General features: G+C 36.1%; 1 protein-coding gene across 1 annotated transcript in view; it reads right to left on the bottom strand.

The window, feature by feature from the left end:
- CTNNA3 (catenin alpha 3) overlaps positions 1–18,860 on the bottom strand; it is a 1,824,697-nt gene that overhangs the window by 1,350,183 nt on the left and 455,654 nt on the right. The gene's annotated exons all lie outside the window — the stretch shown is intronic.

Here is an 18,860-nt window from a genome sequence, read left to right as displayed (position 1 = left end):
ATGGACTCTGAAAAACAAACAGGGTTCTAGAGGGGAGGCGGGTGGCGGGATGGGTTAGCCTGGTGATGGGTATTAAACAGGGCATGTTCTGCATGGAGCACTGGGTTTTATGCACAAACAATGAATCATGGAACACTACATCAAAAACTACTGAAATAATGTACGGTGATTAAAATAACAATAAAAAATTTAAAGAAAAAAGATAGCATTCTTCCTTTCATGATTCTATATCCTTCCTATTTTTCTCCTCTGTTAATGAGTCTCTCCATTTTTCTCTTTCAGATGGACAAAAATGAAAAAAAAAGGAAATTAATTTTACAAATATCAAATTTAAGATTTTCTTTATCCAGTGCATAATCTTCTTGATTAGACAATAACTCTACAATAGGCTTGGCCATCCATCAAGGATTCATTTACATCTAAATCTACCTCCTTATTTCATTTGCCATTTTACCATGTCTTTCTTTGGCTCACTAATTTCGTACAAAAATTCTACTCCAGTGTTTCATAACAATTATTAAATTAATTAAAACCTTTTTGAAAATGTCCTCCAATGTGATATTATCATTAAGAGGAGACACTGAGGGCAAGAGAATTGCTTTCTCAAATGCCATTAGAAGATGTGTCAGGAACAGTTAGCATGTCTCCAGCTTATAATGTTAGGTAAAACTGATTAAATTTCAAATATTTACCTGTAAGTATTGCTAGAAGAAATGGAATTTGAGATGTTCTGGCTATGATTTCACATCAAAAAAACAGCCTTTCTTATGGGATTAAGCTCACTCTAGTTCCTGGCCTACAAGACCATTCCTCAAACTATCTTATCTTCGGATTTTTATCTGCTTGACCTTTAAAACAAGATTATTTGAACTCATCTAAACTCAAACCATTGCCTGGGCTCTGACGTCTGATAACCACATGCAGGACGCTTGACTCTTAATGTCCTCCTGTTTACATCCTATAAAAGTTTTCACTAACCTTATCATCAATTCAGGAAAAGGTGAGGGTTTTTTATATAACTTGAATGTTGTATAAAGTAGAATGGATATTTTAGACCTACTGAAGTTAAAAATTATCTCTCCTAAACATTAGTAAGATGATGAAATAGCTTCCATACCTTACATCCCTATAGAAACCGATTTTAACATTGACCCATGAACTAGAATACCTTTATAAAAGCCTCAGTGTATAGTTGAATGGTTCTGGCACCCCAGTGGAGCAAAAAAAAGAAAGAACTGAAGCACTGAAAAAGATAAAATTAAAAAAAAAAAAAACTACTTTCACTTTACCAATGTCAAGGTAGCACAGCACAGGGCCTACAGAGACTGCCTTCACCTATAATTTATCCCACTGAGAAAAGTGAGAGCAAAGTGAGCCCTCAGCTTCCCCAGCCTTGTGAAGAAGCTAAGAGGCCCATATCCATCTTTCCATACCCAGAACCTTGAAAGAATTGGGAAAGCTGAATAAGCTGGGTATAGGTAAGAGCAGAGAAAAAAGTCAAGAGATCAGAGCAACTAATGGGTGGACTTCAACAAGGGGCAGATCCTACTAACTGGAGTGTGGAGTCTAAAAAGAACCTTGCCCACAAACCCAGGAGGACCTCCCCTACACATCCTACAACTAGTCAACATGTACCACCAACATTCCATGCAACCCCTCCCACCCTGTAGCCAACACACCATGTTCCCCTATGGACAAGGCATGTGAGTTCCCATAGAGAGCACACAAATATTAGCATCCAGCTGGATCTGCTGGATTAGGAAGAGGTGCATAACCCTGGACACTTCAGGACAATGCCATCAGGAATATAAATAGGGAGATCTCAGCACCTGGCCTGGCTTTGCAGGATCAAGCTGAGGCACACAGTCTAAGACTTCTCCCCCAGGGGAATAAGAAGGAATAAAGCAAATCATACATAGAAAGAGTCTGAGAGAATCCAGTATCTCTAGTCTGGTTGACAGGTGAAGATCTTTCTCTCCTGAAGACAGGCAGTAAAGAGGAAGTGACTGCTTCAAATATGAAGACAGCATACAGGTTTCAAGGAACATGATCAAAGAATGTTCAAAGAATCAAAGAAATATGGTATCACCAAAGGAAAAAAATCAAGGTCCAGTAGCTGATCCTAAAGAAATGGTGATTTACTAATTGCCTGAAAAATAATTAAAACTAATCATCTTTTAAAAACGCACCAAGAGAGAACACAAATAGACAATTCAATGAAATCAGAAAAACAATACATGAACAAAACGGTAAGTTTAACAAAGAGAGAGAAATCATAAAAGATAACCTAACAGAAACCCTGGAGCTGAAGAATACAATGACTGAACTGAAGAGACTAGAGCATGCAAAAGGAACAGTCAATGAACTCAAGGACAAATCCTTTGAAATTACCTAGTTAGAGGGACAAAAAGAAAAAAAAAACTATTAAAAAGAATGAAACACTACATCAAAAACTAATGATGTAATATATGGTGATTAACATAACATAATAAAATTAAAAAAACAAAACAAAAAGAATGAAGAAAGCTTACAGGTCTTTGGAACACCATCCCAAAAAATCAATATACATATTATGGGAATCCCAGAAGGAAAAGAAAAAGAAAGGTTCAGAAATCTTATTTAAAGATAATGACCAGTTAGCCTGGTGATGGGTATTAAAGAGGGCACATTCTGCGTGGAGCACTGGGTGTTATGCACAAACAATGAATCATCCAAAACTAATGATGCAATGTATGGTGATTAACATAATAATAAAAAATTTAAAAAAAATAAATAAAGATAATGACCAAAAAGAATTCACAAACCGGGGAGGGAAATAAACACCCAGATCCATGAAGTCCAAAGAATCCCAAATAGATTAAACATAAAAATATCTTCACTGAAATACATTACGATCAAATTGTCAAAAGTCAAAGACAAAAGAGAATTTTGAAAGCACCAAGAGAAAAGTAACTTATCTAATACAAGGGAGCCCACATAAAACTATCATCACATTTCTCAGCAGAAATCTTGATGGCCAGGAGAAAGCGAAATGATATATTCAAAAATACTGAAAGTAAAAGGTGGCAAACAAGAATACCATAACTGGCAAATATGTTCTTCAGAAGAAGAGATAAAGACATTCCCAGACAAACAAAAGCTAGGGTTCATCACCACAAGGCCCACATTACAAGAGGTGCTAAAGAGAGTTCAAAGACAAAGGATACTAATTAGCAACATGAAAACATATGAAAGTGTAAAACTCACTGGTAAAGATAAATATATAAATTTAGAACTCAGGGGAGGAGCAAGAAGGCAGAGGAGTAGGAGATCTAAATTTTGTCTGGTCTCAGGAATTCAGCTAGATAGGGATCAAACCATTCTAAACAGCTACGAACTCAACAGGAGATTGAGGAAAAGAACAGCATCAACTCTCTGAACAGAAAAGTGACCACCTTCTGGAATATAGGACATGCGGAGAAGTGAATCTGGGGCAATATTTGGAAGAGAGACAGCAGGGGGAAGGGGGGCTCATCAGCCCCACTGGCAAGTGACAGAGCCGTGGAGCACAAAATCAGAAATTTTAGAAGTCCGCCATGCTGAGGGATGTCACTCCAGTGGCTAAGCGGGGGGTGGAACCCTCGCTAAGACAGTGTGGTCATGGGACCCTCAGGGTCACAGAAAGACCAGGGTTGCCTGAGTGCAGCAGAGCTCCCAGGGATCAGAGCAGGGAAGCCGGCTGCAGAGACGGAGCCGAGGAGTGTGCTCTCATCTCGGGGTCACAGCAAACCATGATCCGCGGCACAGTCGGACCACTGCTCTTCCAGCAGGGACCCAGCAAGTGGCAGATCCGGGGAGACTCCCCTCTCTCCCCTGGGAGGAGTGGCGCGGGAGCACACCACAGGGATCTGCTTGGTTTGCAGACTCTATACGGGGTAGTGAGCCAGAGATAGAAATGCTCAGTCACAGGCCGGGTGAGCATGGAGTACGGCCAGAGACCGTGGAGACGGGAGTGATTGACTTTTTTTCTCTGGGGGCTCACTGAGGAGTGGGGCCCCAAGTTCTCAGGTCCTCCAGGGAGGAGACTGGGAGGCCGCCATTTTCACTCTGGTCCTCCAAAGCCGTACAGAAAGCATGCAAGGAACAAAAGCTACAGAGAGCAAAACAGAACAGATTACTTAGCCTGGACCGGCAAGGACAGGGAAATTCTGCCTCCGGCAAAGACACCTGAGAACCACTGCGACAGGACAGTCCCCCATAAGATCAGCAAGAATAGCCAGCCAAGACCAAGTTTACCAATCAATGAGAACAGCAGAACTTCAGTGCTAGGGCAATACTGCACATAGAATTCATGGCTTTTTTCCCATGATACTTTAGTCTTTCAATGTTAATTTTTTAACCTTCTTTTTTTTTTTAATTTTTCTTTTTCCCTTTTTCAACCAACATCTTATCAATCCCTTTTTTAAAAAATTGTTTTTATTTTTCTTTTTAGAGTCATATTCTATCCCTTCATAGTAGTTGTCCTTATTTTATATATATATATATAAGTTGTTCTCTCTTTAAAATTTTGGGATACAGTTTCTTCTAACAGACCAAAATATACCCTAAATCTCTAGTGTATGGCTTTATTCTAGTCTCCTGCCTGATCACATTCTCTCCCTTTTTTTTTAATCCTCTTCTTTCTTTTTTCAAACAACTTCTTATCAATTCCTTTTATAAAATCTTATAATTTTCATCTTACATTCATATTCCATCCCTTCATCGTACTTACCCTTATTTTTGTACATATATAAAATTTTTTTCCAAAATTTTGGGAGGCACTTTCTTCTAACAGACCAAAATACACCCAAAATATAGTGTGTAGCACTGACCTATGCACCAGCCTGATCTTATTTGATCATATTCTGTTTTTTTGTTTGTTTGTTTTTATCTTTTTCTTTTTCTTTTTCCTTTCTTTCCCTTTCTTTTCCCCTGGGTTCAGGTCTCTTCTGATTATTTAGTGTATATTTTTCTGGGGTCATCGTTACACTGTTACATTTTCTTCTCTCATTCATCTGTTCTCCTCTGGACAAAATGACAAGATGGAAAAAATCACCTCAACAAAAAGAACAAGAGGCAGTACTGACTGCCTGGGACCTAATCAATATGGACACCAGTAAGATGTTGGAACTAGAGTTCAGAATCATGATTTTAAATATATTAGCTGGGCTTGAAAAAAGCACGGAAGTTATTACAGAAACCCTTTCTGGAGAAATAAAAGAACTAAAATCTAACCAAGTCAAAATCAAAAAGGCTATTAAGGAGGTGCAATCAAAAATGGAGGCTCTATCTACTAGGATAAATGAGGCAGAAGAGAGAATTAGTGATATAGAAGACCACATGACAGAAAATAAAGAAGCTGAAAGAAAGAGAGATAAACAACTACTGGATCATGAGGGCAGAATTCTAGAGATAAGTGATAACATAAGACAAAACAATATTAGAATAATTGGGATGCCAGAAGAAGAAGAAAGAGAGAGATGAGCAGAAGGTATAATGGAGCATATTGTAGCAGAGAACTACCCTAATTTGGGGAAGGAAACAGGCAGCAAAATCCAGGAGGCACAGAGAAACCCCCCTTAAAATCAATAAAAATAGATCAACACCCTGACATCTAATAGTAAAATGAGTCTCAGAGACAAAGAGAAAATCCTGAAAGCAGCTCGGGAGAAGAGATATGTAACCTATAATGGTAGAAACATTAGACTGACAACAGACCTATCCACAGAGACCTGGCAGGCCAGAAAGGCCTGGGATGATATATTCAGAGCACTAAATGAGAAAAATGTGCAACCAAGAATACTATGTCCAGCTAGGCTGTCACTGAAAATAGAAGGAAAGATAAGCTTCCAGGACAAACAAAAACTAAACGAATTTGCAAACACAAAACCAGCCACACAAGAAACATTGAAAGGGGTCCTCTAAGCAAAGAGAGAACCTAAAAGTAACATACACCAGAAGGAACACAGACAATATGCAGTAACAGTCACCTTACAGGCAATACAATGGCACTAAATTCATATCTTTCAATAGTTACCCTGAATGTAAATGGGATAAATGCCCCAATCAAAAGACACAAGCTATCAGATAAAAAACTCTGGAAAACAGTATGGAGGTGCTTCAAAAAGTTGAAAATAGAGCTACCATATGATCCAGCAATTGCATTACCAGATATTTACCCCAAAGATACAAATGTAGGGATCCGAAAGGGTACGTGCACCATGGTGTTTAGAGCAGCAATGTCCACAATAGCCAAACTGTGGAAAGAGCCAAGATGTCCATTGACAGATGAATGGATAAAGAAGAAGGGGTATATATATACAATGGAATATTATGCTGCCATCAAAAAGAATGAAATCTTGCCATTTGCATGATGTGGATGGAACTGGAGGGTATTATGCTGAGCGAAATAAGTCAATCAGAGAACGACATGTATCATATGACCTCACTGATATGAGGAATTCTTAATCTCAGGAAACAAACTGAGGGTTGCTGGAGTGGTGGGGGGTGGGAGGGATAGGGTGGCTGGGTGATAGACATTGGGGAGGGTGTGTGCTATGGTGAGCGCTGTGAAGTGTGCAAGACTGTTGAATCACAGATCTGTACCTCTGCAGCAAATAATACATTATATGTTTAAAAAAAAGAAGAAGAAGAAGACAGCAGGAGGGGAAAAATGAAGGGGGGGGAAATCGGAGGGAGAGACAAACCATGAGAGACTATGGACACTGAAAAACAAATTGAGGGTTCTAGAGGGGAGGAGGGTGGGAGGATGGGTTAGCCTGGTGATTGGTATTGAAGAGGGCACATTCTGCATGGAGCACTGGGTGTTATACATAAACAATGAATCTTAGAATTCATCAAAAACAAAAAACAAACAAAAAGAAACAAGAAAGTCACAAATACACAACCTAACCCTACACCTAAGGGATCTGGAGAAAGAACAGCAAATCCTACACCCAGCAGAAGAAGAGAAATAATAAAGATCGGAGCAGAAATCAATGAAATAGAAACCAAAAGAACAGTAGAACAGATCAATGAAACTAGGAGCTGGTTCTTTGAAAGAATTAACAAGATTGATAAACCCCTGGCCAGACTTCTCAAAAAGAAAAGAGAAATGACCCAAATAAATAAAATCATGAATAAAAGAGAGATCAAAACCAACACCAAAGACATACAAACAATTATAAGAATATATTATGAGCAACTATATACCAGCAAATTAGATAATCTGGAAGAAATGGATGCATTCCTAGATAGGCAAAGAATCTGTACTCAAAAATTATAAAATACTCATGAAAGAAATTGAGGAAGACACGAAGAAATGTTAAAACATTCCATGCTCATGGATTGGAAGAACAAATATTGTGAAGATGTCAATGCTACCTAGAGCAATCTACACATTCAAAGCAATCCCTATCAAAATACCATCCACTTTTTTCAAAGAAATGGAACAAATAATCAAATTCATAGGGAACCAGAAAAGACCCCGAATAGCCAGAAGAATGCTGAAAAAAAAAAAGGAAAGCTGGCAGCACCACAATTTCAGAATTCAAACTCTATTACAAAGCTGTCATCATCAAGACATTATGGTATTGGCACAAAAACAGACACATAGATCAATGGAACAGAATAGAGAGCCCAGAAATGGACCCTCAACTCTATGGTCAACTAATCTTCCACAAAGCAGGAAAAAATGTCCAATGGAAAAAAGACAATCTCTTCAACAAATGGTGTTGGGAAAATTGGACAGCCACATGCAGAAGAATGAAACTGGACCATTTCCTTACACCACACACAAATATAGACTCAAAATGGATGAAAGACCTCAATGTGAGACAGTAGTCCATCAAAATCCTAAAGAACACAGGTAGAAACCTCTTCGACCTCAGCCACAGGAACTTCTTCCTAGAAACACCTCCAAAGGCAAGGGAAGCAAGGGCAAAAATGAACTATTGGGACTTCATTATCTTATGTTCAAAGATAAGAATCTTTTGCACAGCAAAAGAAACAGTCAAAAAAACCAAAAAACAACTGACAGAATGGGAGAAGATATTTGCAAATGACATATCAGATAAAGGGCTAGTATCCAAAATCTATCAAGAACTTATCAAACTCAACACCCAAAGAACAAATGACCCAATCAGGAAATGGGCAGAAGACATGAACAGACATTTTTCCAAAGAAGACATCCAAATGGCCAACAGACACATGAAAAAGTACTCAACATCACTCGTCATCAGGGAAATCCAAATCAAAACCTCAACAAGATACCACCCCACACCAGTCAGAATGGCTAAAATAAACAAGTCAGGAAATGACAGTTGTTGGCGGGGATGCGGAGTAAGGGGAACCCTCCTACACTGTTGGTGGGAATGCAAGCTGGTGCAACCACCCTGGGAAACAGTATGGAGGTTCCTCAAAAAGTTGAAAATAGAGCTACCCTACGACCCAGCAAATGCACTACTGGGTATTTACCCCAAAGATACAAATGTAGGGATCTGAAGGGATACGTGCACCCCGATGTTTATAGCAGCAATGTCCACAATAGCCAAACTGTGGAAAGAGCCAAGATGTCCATTGACAGATGAATGGATAAAGAAGATGTGGTGTATATATATACAATGGAATATTATGCAGCCATCTAAAGGAATGAGATCTTGCCATTTGCAACAACGTGGATGGAACTGGAGGATATTATGCTGAGCGAAATAAGTCAGTCAGAGAAAGACATCTTATCATAGGACCTCAGTGATATGAGGAATTCTTAATCTCAGGAAACAAACTGTAGGTTGCTGAGTGGTGGGGGAAGGGAGGGAGGGGTGGCTGGGTGATAAACATTGGGAAGAGTATGTGCTATGGTGAGCACTGTGAATTGTGTAAGACTGTTGAATCACAGACCTGTACCTCTGAAACAAATAATACAGTATATGTTAAAATAATTTAAAAAAAGAAGAAGAAGATAGCAGGAAGGGAAAAACGAAGGGGAGGGAAATCGGAGGGGGAGACGTACCATGAGAGACTATGGACTCTGAGAAACAAACTGAGGGTTCCAGAGGGGAAGAGGGTGGGGGGACAGTTTAGCCTGGTGTTGGGTATGAAAGAGGGCATGTACTACTGCACGGAGCACTGGGTGTTACACGCAAACAATGAATCATGGAACACTACCTCAAAATCTAATGATGTAACGTATGGTGATTACCATAACATAATAAAAATAAATAAATAAATTCAGAATACTCTAATACTGTAATAATGTTGGATATATCACTTATAACTATAGTATAACAGTTAAAAATATTAAAAATAACTAATGCTACAAAAATTTGCTAATAAACACAACATAAAAAGATGTAAATTGTAACAGGAATAAAAAAAATGTGGGGAGGGATAAAAGTACACAGTTTGCAGGGAGACTGGGTGGCTCAGTCAGTTAAGCATTCGATTCTTGACTTCAGCTCAGGTCATGATCTCAGGATTGTGGGATGGAGCCCACATCAAGCTCTGCACTCTGCAGACTCAGGGAATCTGCTTGAGATTCTCTCTCACCTTCTCCCTCTGCCCCTCCCCCCTGCTCACTCTGTCTCTAATAAATAAATAAATAAATCTTTTTTTTAAGTATATGGCTTTTGTATGCAAATTTAAGTTGTTATCAGTTTAAAATAAACTGTTATTATTATAAAATGTGTTATTTAAGTCTCATGGTAACCATAAAAATTAATCCTGTGGTGGCTGAGTGGCTCAGTCAGTTCAGTGTCTGACTTTTGATTTCAGCACAGGTCATGATCTCAGGGTCATGAATCAAGGCCTGTATCAGACTCTATTCTCAGCAGAGCCTACTTGAGGATTCTCTCCCTTTCCCCCACCCTTCCCCCTGCTCATGCCCTCTCTCTCTTTCTCTCTCTCTGGAATAAATAAATATTAAAAAAAAAAATCCTGTTAAGAATACACAAAAGATAAAATAAAGGAATCAAAGCATACTACTTTTACAAAAAACGAATCATCAAATTACAAAGGAAGATAAGAAGAGAGGAAGAAACAAAGGAACTGCAAAATAGAAAAAAAATTGGCCATAGTAAGTCCTTACCTACCAATAATTACTTTAAATATAAGTGAATTAAATTTTCCAATCAAAATACACATAGTGGCTAAAAAGATATTTAAAAAAAAAACCCTACATGTGGCCTAAAAGAGACTTATATTAGCTTTAGGGTCACAAATAGGTTGAAAGTGAAATGGTATAAAAAGATATTCCACGAAAATGGTAACCAAAAGAGAGCAGAGATGGCTATATTTATATCAGATAAAATAGTTTTTACATCAAAAACTGTCATGATACAAAGAAGAATATTATATAATGAAAGGGGTCAAGTAATCAAGAGGATATAACAATTATAAATATATATGCACTCAACATCAGAGCACTTAAATATATAAAGCAATTATTAACAGATCTGAAGGAAGAAATAGACAACAACAAAATAACAGTACAGTTCAATATCTCACTTTTAGCAATGGACAGACCAACCAGAAAGAAAATCAGTATGAAAACATTGGACTTAAACTACATGGTAGGTCAGATGAACCTAATAGACATACAAAACATGGCAGTCAATAGCATCAGAACATACATTCAAGTGCACATAGAACATTCTCTAGGATAGATCATATATAAATCCATAAAACTAGTCTTAACATATTTAAGACTTAAATTTAAATTTATCTTTTCAACCCACATGGTATGTGATATGAAACTAGAAATGAATAATAAGAGGAAATTTGAAAATTCACAAATATACTGAAATAACAGATTCTTGCACAACCAATGGGTCAAGAAAATTAAAGAGAAATCAAAAAATATATTAAAACCAATGAAAATGGTAACATAACATACCAAAACTTATGAGATGCAGCAAAAGCAGTTTTAAGAGGAAAGTCAATAGTGATAAATGCCTACATTAATTAGAAAAGAAGAAGAAGAAGAAGATCTCAAACAACTTGACTTTATATCTCAAGGAACTAGAAGAATAAACCAAGCCCAAAGTTAGCACAGGGAAGAAAAAATAAAGATGAGAGAAAAAAGAGAGAGAAAGAAAAGAAAAAGAGAAGAGAAGAGAAGAGAAAGAAGAGAAGAGAAGAGAAGAGAAGAGAAGAGAAGAGAAGAGGAGAGAAAGAAGAGAAGAGAAGAGAAGGGAAGGGAAGGGAAGGGACAGGAAGAGAAGGGGAAAGGGAAACGGAAAGGAAAAGGAAAAGGAAAGGAAGAAAATCAACAAAACAAAGATTGGTTTCATAAAAAGATAAACCAAATTGACAAACTTTTAGCTGGATTAATTTTTTTAAAAGTCCCAAATAATTATTTTAAAAACTGGAAACATTACAAATGATACCACAGAAATTACAAAGGATCCTTTGTAAACAATTATATGGGGGCACCTGGGTGGCTCAGTAGTTAAGCATCTGCCTTCGACTCAGGTCATGATCCTAGGGTCCTGGGATCAAGCCCCACAGCGGGCTCCCTGCTTGGCAGGAAGCCTGCTTCTCCCTCTCCCATTCCCCCTGCTTGTGTTCCCTTTCTCACTGTGTGTCTCTCTGTCAAATAAACAAATAAAATCTTAAAAAAAAAAAAAATTTTATGGTAGCAGACTGGATAACCTAGAAGAAATGAGTAAACTACTAGAAACATACAGGCTACCAAAAATAAATCATGAAGAAATAGAAAATCTGAACAGATCAAGACTAATCAATAATTAAAAATCACCCAACAAAGAAAACACAAGACCAAATGTTCTTCTAATGAATTCTACCAAACATTTAAAGATAAAAATAATACCGATCCTCCTCAAACTTTTCCAAAAATTTGAAGAGGAGGGAACACTCCCAAACTCATTTTGAAGTCAGCATAACCCTGATATCAAAGAAAAGTAGAGGCCTATATCCCTTATGAATAGAGATGCAGAAATCCTGAACAAAATCCTATCAAACTGAATCAAGAGCATATTTAAAAGATCATACACCATGACCAAGAGGGATTTATCCTGGATGCAAGAATGGTACAACATATGCAAATCAATAAGTGTGATATACCACATTATCAAAAGAAAGATTAAAAATCATATGATCATCTAAATAGACACAGGAAAAGCATTTGACACAATTCAACAGTCTGTATGATAAAAACTGTCAACCAATAGGTATAGAAGGATTGTACATCATCACAGTAAAGACCATATATGACCAGCCCACCAATATCAGATTAAATAATAAAAAGCTGAAAGCTTTTCCTCTAAGGCAGGAAACAAGACAAGCACGACCACTCTTTCCACTTTTATTCAGCATAATACTGGAAATCTTAGCTACAGTAATTGGACAAGAAAAAAAAGAGGCATCTAAATTGGAAGGAAGAAGTAAAATTGTTTCTGTTTGATGACATGACCCTATATATAAAAAAAACTCTAGGGGCACCTGGGTGGCTCAGTCAGTTAAGCGGCTACCTTCGGCTCGGGCTCCATGCTCATTAAGGAGCCTACTTCTCCCTCTCCCTCTGCTGCTCATCTACTTGTGCTCTCTCTCTCTCTCTCTCTTTGTCAAATAAATAAAATCATTAAAAAAAAAAAAACTCTAAAGATACCACCAAGAACTGTTAAAACTAAAAGCATATTTACTAAAGTTACAGGATAAAAATCAACATACAGAAATCAGTTGCATTTCTACACACTAAAAAGGAACTATTAAAAAAAATTACAGAAAACAATCTCATTTGAAAAAGCACCCAGAAGAACAAAATACTTGGGCGCCTGGGTGGCTCAGTTGGTTTGGCATCTGCCTTTGGCTCAGGTCATGATCCTGGAGTCCTGGGATCGAGTCCCACATCAGGCTCCCAGCTCCGCAGGGAGCCTGCTTCTCCCTCTGACCCTCTCCCCTCACATGCTGTTTCTCACTCTCTCTCTCTTAAATAAATAAATAAAATCTTTAAAAAAAAAAAAACAAAATACTTAAGAATAATTTAGCAAAGGAGATGACAGATTTGTATACTGACATTATAAAGCATTAATAAAGAAATTGAAGAATAAAATAATAAGCAAATATGAAAGGATATCTTATGTTCACAGACTGAAGATTAATATTGCTAAAATGTCCAGATACAACCCATGTGATCTACCAAGTCAATGCAATCCCTATCAAAATTCCAATGGCATTTTTCACAGAAACAGAAAAAAGAATTCCACAGTTCATATAGAACCACAAAAGACCCCCAATAGTCAAAAGTCTTGAGCAAGAAGGACAAAACTGGAAGCATCACTCTTCCTAATTTCAAACTGTATAACAAAGCTTTAGTAATCAAAACAGTATGATACTGGCATAAAAGTAGCCACACAGATATGGAACAGAAATAGAGAGCCCAGAAATAAACCCATGCATATACATTCAACTTATCTTCAAGAAGGATGCCAAGAACGCACAATGTGGAAAATATTGTCTCTTCAATAAATGGTCCTGGAACAACTGGTCAACTGCATGCAAAAGGATGAAACTGAACCCTTATATTACACCATAAACAAAAATCAACTTAAGATGAATTAAAAACTTGAAAGTGTAAAACTCCTAAAAGCAAATATAGGGGGAAAGTTCCTTCATGTGGCTCTTGGTAATGCTTCTTTGGATATAAATGGCAATGAAAGCAAAAACAGACAACTGGGATTACATCAAACTAAAGAATTTTTGCACATCAAAAGAAACAATCAACAAAATGAAAAACAACATACAAGATGGGAGAAAATACTTGCAAATTGTATATGTGATAATGGGTTGACATCCAAATTATATAAAGAACTCATGCAACTCAATAGCAAAAACAAAAAACAAACACTTCAATTAAAAAAATGGACAAAGGACTGAATAGATATTTCTCAAAAGAAGACATACAAATGGACATTAGGTATATGTAAAAGTGCTCCACATCATTAATCATTAGGGAAATATAAATCAAAACCACAAAGAGATATCACTTCACACCTTTTAGAATGTCCATTATTAAAATATAAATACATAAAATTACACATACATGGCAAGTGTTGGTGAGGATGTGGAGAAAAGGGAATCCTTGTGTATTGTTGGTGGGGATATAAATTGGTACAGCCATTATGGAACATGTATGGAATTCTCTCAGAAAATGAAAAATAGAACTACCATATGATCCAGCAACCCTACTCTGTGTATTTACCTACAGGAATTGAAATCAGGACCTCAGATACCTGCAATCCCGTGTTCATTGCAGCATTATTCATAATAGTAGGAATATGGACTACATGTCAATCAGTAGATAACTGATAAAGAAAATGTGGAATATATGTACAATAGAATATTATTCAGCCTTAAAAAAGAAAAAAATCCTGCTATTTGTAACAACATGGACCTGGATATGCTAAATGAAATGAGCCAAACACAGAAAAACAAACATTTTATTACCTCACTTATACTTGGAATCTAAAATAGTCAAACTCATAGAAGCAAAGAGTAAAACAGTGGTTTTCAGAGACTGGTGGGAGGGGAAAAGGGGGAGGTGATGGTCAAAGGGTACAAATTTTCAGTTATGCAAGATAAATTTTGCAGATCTACTATATAGCATAGTACTTGTAGTTAACAAAACTATATTGTATACTTAAATTTTGCTAAGAGGATAGATCTCATGTTAAGTGTTCTCAGTACAAAATAATAATAAGGTTGATGATGATGAAAAAGAAGAAGGTGGGAATAAACTGGGTGGTGACGAATATGTTTATGGTCTTTATAGTAATCATTGTTTCCCAAGTGTACACTTATCACCAAAATCAGCTAGCTGTATATATTAAATATGTTCAACTTTTTACATGTCAATCATACCTCAATAAGATGATTTATTAAAAAAAAGCTCATCTTTTAATTTAAAAAAAAAGAATTATCTGTCCTGAAAAGTATAGCAGTGTGTTGAAATATTCTCTCAGTGCGTTTTTGTGGCATTAATTCTATGAAAGATAAACAAGAGCTCACTCTATTGAACATAGGAAATATTTTCCCTTTCTTCTAGGATTTGCTCAATATATACTTACCTCTCTCACACTCTGCTGACAAGATGTTTATTTGTTTCTTTCTTTCTTTTTTTTTTTTTTTTTCAAAAAAGAGCCTAACCTCATTGTCTTCTCGTAGATTACTTCTATTTAGGAGATGGTATAGCTTAGTGATTATGAGACCAGGTATAACTCAGGGGAGCAGTTAGCCTGGGTTTGAATCCTGGCTCATTAGCTATGGGTAAATTTATCTATGTTATTATCAGCCTTCATATTCTCATCTCGTTCATCACATCTTGTAAGTTCTTTGGTTAGGGAATTTGATTCCTCATTTTTCTTCATACTATTCAGAATTGAAGACTCTAAAGTAACTTGTACAAGATTTCTCAGCTAGTAAGTAGCAGAAGCAAGATTCTGTCCAGTCTATTTCCAATTCCATGTTATAACTACTATGCAATTCTGCTTTCATTGTTTCATTTAATCATCACCAAACTCCTCGTGAAGTATTATTAATTTATAAATGTTAAAATTGAAGGTAAGCAAGATTATGTAATTTATCTAATAATACTCTTAAAAGAGAAGATTTATAATACTACTCTAACTTTATAAAACTTCCAATCCATGTACTTTCCTACTACTCTGGGGAAGCTCAGATTCAACCACCTAGTATACAACTCCACTCAATTCTCTCTCAACACACTTTTCAACCATTTTTTTCTTCTCATCTGTCTTCAGGATAATCTTTCTCCCTCTCTCTCTCTCCCTCTCCCCCCCCCCCCCGCACACACTCCTTTCCTCTTCTCCATCTCCTTTTCAAGACCAATTTTCTGTGCTCTGATCTCAAGCTTCAGGTTATCTTCAATTATTCCTTCCTTACATTTTCAGTCCCTCTTCTGAGCCTACTATGATATTAGCTACTGTGCTAGGGATTGGTAATGGAATAGAGAGCATCCTTGTCCTCCTCAAAGGGCTCATGGCCTAGAGGAACTGACAAATGTTAACTAAATAATTACAGAAACATATAACTACAGCTCCAGAGAATTCACAGGATTCTCAGGGAGGGCTTTGGATTTCCACAGAACACGAAACTGAAAGTTTAGAGGTAACCATATCCAGATCTTATGTTACCAGGTCTTGAGTAGGCATCAGAGTTATAATTATATGGAACTTAGAGCAAGAGGTAGAAGACTGTGACATTTGAAAATAAGCCAAAAGGAAGAGATGGACTTTACCCCTAAAATAAGAAGCCAAAGCACCCAGTCTGAAATTGAGTAAGACACAGAAAACTGCCTGAAAGGCAGAGAAGAGGTCCATGCAATCAGAAAGAAAATATATATTGAGTTTATCTATAGGAGTATAGTAAAATCAGAACCTGCAAAAGAATGATCAAAATTAAATTGCAAAATCTTTGGCACACTCATATGTATTTTAAAAATTTATAAAAGAGGTATATGACCCATAGACTGGGAGTGTGATAACCAGCCCAAATAATGATACAGGGAATGACTTAAAATGTATAAATCTTTCAATGGAGTAGCTGTAGTTTAAATTAACGTTGCTGATCATTTTTGTTTTTCTTTGCTGCCTAAAACCTATCTTTCAGGAAAGAACATATAATATAAGGTTATTTTAGTCAATATGAGTTATGGTGAAAGGAAACTCTGTGGCCTTGAGAAACACAGAAATAAATGCTAGCTTTTGAGAATACTGAGATCATGGCTCTATATGTATTTGGAAGTAAACAATGTGAGGTGATTCCATATAAAATAAGCTGGAGAGATTGCCAGAATATATTGTAGAATAAAAAACAAAAGTTGTAGCATAATATGTACAATCACATCATATATATTAAAAAAACAAGCACACCATACTTCAGATTTCCCCTGAGAACACATAAATATATTAAAGCCTACTAAAAGATCTAAAGGAAACACACCAATGCCATAGCACTTGTTATCTCTGAAAAGAATCCAGACTGGGGTGGTGGCCAATGTTTTAATTTTTTGATAATAGCCTAATTGTGTATTACTTATAAAACTACATGCTAATCAAAAATTCAAATTCTTAATTTTTGTTAAAAAATGACAATTATTAATCAAATATTTATTATTCTCTTAGATTCTAAATATCAACCAAATTATTTTGGAACTGTAATAGAAAAAATAATCCTTCCTTTCTTTACCAGAATTAAGTGTGATACTAAGTTTTCATATTAATTAGTTTGAAAGATTTCAACTAAAGCTATGTTGGGTTTCACATTACAAATATATTTCATTAATATATGTCCCCCACCTTTCCCCTGGTAACCATCAGTTTGTTCTCTACAGGGCTCTCTTTTTTAGTGGAGGTTTGAAGTAAAAAAAAAAAAAAAAAAACAAAACACGAGTGTTAAACTTGGCCTTCCACTCACATTAAGAAAGTGGTTTAAACTGCCTAAAACTTTATTTTGTTCCTTTTAGAGTGGGGGAAATAAAACCTACACCCATCATACTGGATTGGATTTAATGTAGCTTTATAACATATTTTAATAATTGGTGGGACAGATCCCACATCATAGTTTCCTTGCTAATACTACTTTTACTTTTATATGTACTACAACCTATTCCTGATGAACAGAAGGAAGCTACACTTCCTAAAACAGAATATTCTATATACTACAGATATGTATCAGAGAGTTATTCTTTCTGCAAAGATTTATTAATCATCTAACGTGCTTCAGATTCTGAACTAGGCTTTGGCCATGCCTTGCCAGGAATATAGGAAGTTATAAAAAATCTTAAACAAGCTAAAGCATAAAATCAATAAGGTTGGAAAAAGTTTTCTGTATTTTAATAAACATGATGTAATAAACCCTATTCGTCATTCACACACTCTATATTCTATGATGAGATTGATCCGATTTATATTGAAAACACTAAAAAATCTTACACCTATTCTCCAAAGTGAAATTGCCTATCAAAAGAGATGTAGCTATGATTATAATCAAGTACCAGCATTCTTCACAAAACCACATGCAAGTGTTTCAATTTGGGAGCAGCAGAAATAATAACCACATAGCAGAAATAATGTTCCTCAAGCAACTACATTATCAATCTTCAGAGTGAGTGATAAAAATGGAACAAAATTTCTCCTTATGATTACCAACAGAAAATGCTATTAAGAGAACTCACAGGCTCTCCTTTGTCTAGAATATCCATTATTTTAGTGCATTTCCATTTAAGGAAACTAAAGAATGGAAGCTTTAGATATAAAAATTGTAAAAGAAGGCAAAATGTAAGAAATAAACTATAAATTAGCAAAATGATCAACAAATATTATTTATACTGTTTTGGTAAATTAGTGTAAGTTATACACACAAAGTTAACTATTCAGCTATATTAAATAAAAATGCACATAATTAACATTCTGTTATGTATTAATATAAAAGAAAATATTTTAGAAAGAAATCCTATATACTTATAAATTAAATTAGGTATATACAGACTACCTTAAAATTTTTCCTCTAAATGATGAGTGCAGACCATTTAAATAGCCCAGCGAATACTATGACAGTGGCTTTACCAGAACACCAATAAAAATGTCAGTCATCTAATTCATTTCACCTGAGGTAGTAACCTCTTCTCCTCGACATATTTATGTCAGAGTTCAGCAATTCAGTCTGTGCACAGCACCATATCATGAATTGTTTGCTTCAGTTTTTATCTGGTTATATCAAAAATAAAATAAACTTTCAAGAATTCTTCAATTTTCAAGACCTCTTTTTAAAAGAACTGTAAAATTCCAAGAAGATGTTGATTTTGT

This window comes from Eumetopias jubatus, unplaced genomic scaffold (genome assembly GCF_037043125.1).
Source record: "Eumetopias jubatus isolate StellerSeaLion01/CBP00866 unplaced genomic scaffold, mEumJub1_p1.0 scaffold_17, whole genome shotgun sequence".
NCBI lineage: Eukaryota > Metazoa > Chordata > Mammalia > Carnivora > Otariidae > Eumetopias > Eumetopias jubatus.
This window is presented reverse-complemented; position numbering and strand designations above follow the sequence as displayed.